Source organism: Peromyscus eremicus, chromosome 2 (genome assembly GCF_949786415.1).
Source record: "Peromyscus eremicus chromosome 2, PerEre_H2_v1, whole genome shotgun sequence".
Lineage (NCBI taxonomy): Eukaryota > Metazoa > Chordata > Mammalia > Rodentia > Cricetidae > Peromyscus > Peromyscus eremicus.
The window spans coordinates 56,640,465-56,645,271 of NC_081417.1; the positions used below are offsets into that span (position 1 = coordinate 56,640,465).

Below are 4,807 nucleotides of genomic sequence, written 5' to 3' on the forward strand. Positions count from 1 at the left end.
CAAATAGACTGAGCAGTAAGCCAACAACAGCTAGATAGGCTGATGTATAATTCTAGGACCTTAGAGTGAGTTTGAGGACAGCCTGGTCCACATACTGAGCTCCAGGCTACATAGTGAGACCCTATGTTTTCTTTTTTAAGTTACAAGAAAGACAGGATGTCACCATCCCCTCCTTGCACTCCAGGGGCTGAAGTAAATTGAACACAGACTTATCAGGCTGGTGGTGTATAGTTGCATGATACTGACAATGAAGCAAAAAAAAAAAAAAAAAAAAAAAAAACTTATGGAAACATAATAACCAAAACAGTAAAGGTAAATCTAAGCATACATTGTGTAACAGTTTCCTCGGAGGTTGAAACATTCCATCTGGCAGGGAAGCCCCTTAAGCAGGAAAGTAAACCACTCAAAATAGCTTCAGGAAGTCCCTAAAACTGACCAGATTTGCTAGCTCCCCCCCCCCCCCCCCAGAATAAGTAATAAAGCTGCTAAGGGTCACTCCCAGGCAAGCCAAGCTGCAAAGACTTGGACTAGACCAGTCGCCCTGAAGAAGCAGAAGCCAGCAGAGCTACCTGGAAGAGTCGTTAGAAAGGACACTCTACAACTAACTGAGCTGTCCGCAGCTGTGCAGTGCACTCGGGGCTCCCAGCTTTTGTGGGCTGTCACCCGTGCTGGAGTAGGCTCTGGTGACGTAACTGTCTTTGAGTCATTTCTACTTCTATAAATAACCCCTCACCCACATGCCTGTGAGTTGTTAGGGCCTGTGAGAAGTCCCATAAAAGACCACCAGTCACATATGCCATCAGCAGGAGTGTTTAATAAAAAAAATTCCAGCAGGCTGGGGTCAACCCATCTGACAAAGTGGTAAATGGTGACTCAGAGAGAAGCTTGCAGGCTCCTTTTATGCAGGATTAGGGGAATTCCAGGTGTGGTTAAGTGGACTTTGAAGTGATCGGGTATAGACTCTTACTGGTACAGGAATCATTTTATGATTGGCTCATGACATCTGGTCAGCAACAGTGTTGCTGTGTCAGGGTCTGTCTGCTGTGTCAGGGTCTGTCTGTCTGCTGTGTCAGGGGTCTGTCTGTCTGCTGTGTCAGGGTCTGTCTGTCTGCTGTGTCAGGGGTCTGTCTGCTGTGTTAGGGTCTGTCTGCTGTGTCAGGGTCTGCCTCAGTGTCAGGGGTCTGTCTGTCTGCTGTGTCAGGGGTCTGTCTGCTGTGTCAGGGGTCTGTCTGTCTTCTGTGTTAGGGTCTGTCTGTCTGCTGTGTCAGGGGTCTGTCTGCAGTGTCAGGGGTCTGTCTGTCTGCTGTGTCAGGGGTCTGTCTGTCTTCTGTGTCAGGGTCTGTCTGTCTGCTGTGTCAGGGGTCTGTCTGCAGTGTCAGGGGTCTGTCTGTCTGCTGTGCCAGGGGTATGTCTGTCTGCTGTGTCAGGGTCTGTCTGCTGTGTGAGGGGTCTGTCTGAATGAAAATAGCAAGAACAGTTCCTGCTTGTGGCCGAGTAGGAACCTGATTGGCTACCAGACTGAACGTACTTCCTGAGGGTCTGATTGAAGCCATACATGAGTCAACATAGGATGGTGTGGTATTATCAGGCAGAGGTCTTGACAAACTGGCCCCTGGAAAAAAAAACTGGCCCTGTTAGGGTCAGTCCTGTTATAAGAGGGGACAGCCACTTCATGAGTCACTCCAATAGAACTCATGGTTTACCACGCTGAACTTTGCTGGTATTTACTCTGGTCCATAGTGGGCTCTGCATCTAGGGTGAGTAGATGTGTGTGTTGCATCTCCCCTGGAAACATCTTGTCACACAGCACCATATCAACTCTTTACAATAGTTTGGATGTGCTGACTTGTCAGAGCATAGGAAGTCAAGAGCATCTGTCATATTCTGTCACCATCATTGAGGATGTTGAGTTATGCTACGAATGCATGCAGTTTTAATTTTGTTCAATACTACCTCTGAAATAAACTTTATTCCCTTTATTTTAAAGTATGTCTGTATGTATAAAAATATGTTTGTAGGTCTGTACAAAAATCACTGATTTCGAATGTGTTTTAATTTGTTTTCAATTAGAGGACTTTCTTGAACTTAAAATCAAATGCATGCCAGGTGTTATGCTGCATGCCTTTAATCCCAACATGAGGGAGTAGGGTGGGTCTTATAAGCCAGCCTGCTCTATACAGTAAGACTCTGTCTCAAGAAAACAAAAACAAAAAACAACTAAATTGAACTAAACGTATTTATGGAGTCTCTAAGCCATGACTTAGTATGAAATACTGGTCAACCTAACCTACCATTCCCTGGAACGCTGTTAGCTACACAAGCTAGGAATTTTCTTACTAGCACTCGTACAGATCCTAATTGTGCGATGGACAAGAACAGTGTATGTCCAGGTATCAGCATCAAGGACATCCCGGAAGTCATGACAGTTACAATCTTCCTAGTTTGCAGATCCTGAAACAGTATATTATGTTTTTGAAAAGTATTTGATTACAGTAAAGATGATATATTAAGCCATTTTCTTGGTGTTATTTAAAATTAACAATTTGTGGCAGCCTCTCCCAAGATGAAAACCAACCAATCATAATGGAGGAACATCATTTTCCTTCAAGGTCAGTGACTTTCCTCCATGTCAGACCTCTAGTGTGGTGTTTAAAATTTGCCATTATTATTATCTTTTTTTTGGGGGGGTTGTAGGGTGTCACTCTGTAGAGGGCTTGCCTAAAAATTACAGAAAGTATACATTGTAAAGAAAAATTCGGGCGCTAAGAAAAAGAAGAAAGAAGTTGATTCCTGATCCACCCAGATGGAAACAGCTTCTTCTGCCATGCCTTCCCCGTCACATTGGACTGGAGCCTCTTAGACCATAAGGCCACATTAATCCCTCTTCTTCTTCTTCTTCTTCTTCTTCTTCTTCTTCTTCTTCTTCTTCTTTTTCTTCTTCTTCTTCTTCTTCTTCTTCTTCTTCTTCTTCTTCTTCTTCTTCTTCTTCTTCTTCTTCACCTTCTCCTTCTCCTTCTTCTTCTTCTCCTTCCAGTCATCGGGTGATGGTCGCTCCGTCATGCTCTCCAGCGACAATCCAATGGTATCACTGAGCTCAGTGAAGAGACAAGCACTGTATGTCTGTGTTGCCTGCATGCCAGAGGGAGACGAACTAGCAGGATGTCTAGCTTGCAGTTAATGAATGCCGTGGGAGTCATAAACTACTTGAACTATACACAAAAAGAAATTTTCATGGTGATTGCGGAAACAGCAAGTTAAATTTGCAATGCAAATAATTTCCCCCCAAATCAAAGTTAAATTCTTGCAGTAAGTGCAATGACTACTTTTTGGGGTTATCCTGCATTTCTAAGAGACCTTATTCTAGTCTTGAGATGAGGTTCTAGATGAGATCATTCAGCGTGTGGTCTGTGAAGACCGGTTCCATGGCAGGCAGCTGAGCGCCATTTCCCCTGAGAGTGAGGATTTCCAAGAGTTCGTGTGCCAGGCTTGTGTGAAATGCTCTTCTGTCTTTTGTGCTTACGCTGGCCACTTGGCAGTCACACGCATATCTGCTAAAGATGATGGGCTGCTGCTCAATGTTGACAGGATGGGCGATCAAGGGCTTATCAAGCCTGAAAACGGATTCACCAAGATAACACCCTCAAAGAGGATGTTCCAGAATACAGAAGAAATGCTGGCAAGGAAGTTAAAGCTGGGCAGAATAGCGAGCCCTGTACCAGCTCTAGTTCTGAGTCTGGCCTCTAGACAGTGGATAAGTATGAAAACACCAAAACTGAATGAACCTTCAGGAGCCGGAAGCTCGCAAGCTAAGCAGTTTGTAAAGAAACATGCTGCCACCTACTGGCCGCTCAACTGGCGCAGCAGCTCTTGCACCTGCCAAGACTAAGAAAATGTGTGGAGAGCTAGATGGATAAGATACAGTTCTGACAGACGAATAAGAAAGATACAGTTTGGCGTTTGAGAACAAAGGCAAGAGTGACCAGGCAGTGATAGAAGGGACCCTTTAACGGACACCCTTAGCAGCTTGGACAGACTCCATCAAGTGCAGCTCATTTGGGAATACAATGACTTGAAGACTGAACTTGAAGACTATCTGAAGAGACTTGCTGGTGAAGGCATAGTTGTTAAGAGAGAGGACATCGGCAGTTCTTTGAAGAGTTTCGATCAAAAAGGGGAAGGAGAGTGTGGGCTGAAGTATCGGTAGCTAGAGTGGAGCGCAACGCTTCCTCATTCAGGGCCACAAAAATGCCACTGTTCTGCAAGAGACCTGTGTCACACTCGGTTCCCTTTCCGTCCTCCTGTGATCTCAAGCTCTCTTCTCCTCCACAGTTGCCTCAGTGTTTATGCTGGTCTCTCAGTAAGCATCCTTGATAACTCAGCTAAATACACCACACTCGTAGACGTCACATTTCCTGTCCAGGATACCCAGGAGGTTTTTGCTTATATTTTTAAGAAGTTTGATTTGATCTTGAGAAAGCAAAATGCTTTCTTTTTTAGCAGTTTTTTCCCCATGACTCCCAGATGTGTGTCCACAGGGCTGCTGCCTTCTGGGTCCTCCGTGTCTTTCAGGTTCTCTTCCTGTCAGTGGAGCCTCTATGGGGTGGGGTGGGGGAGCCCATACCCTCTGCCCCCCATTATCACAGTGCCTTGGGTCAAAGCCTCCTCAGGCCTGCTGTGTGAGTCCTCCCACTGCTTTCTGAGGTTCGATCACGGCTTAGAAGGGGTTTGGGAACTTTTCTCCTGACTCACCTTCAGAGTACCAGGACTGGGGTTCTGGAGTTGATGTCTGTTGTAGGCAGGGAGGTTG

The 4,807-nt window shown here is 45.4% G+C and overlaps 1 pseudogene; it reads left to right on the forward strand.

The window, feature by feature from the left end:
- The first annotated feature begins 3,058 nt into the window (after positions 1-3,058).
- LOC131904745 (putative E3 ubiquitin-protein ligase UBR7) lies at positions 3,059-4,371 on the forward strand (annotated as a pseudogene).
- The last annotated feature ends 436 nt before the right edge of the window (positions 4,372-4,807 follow it).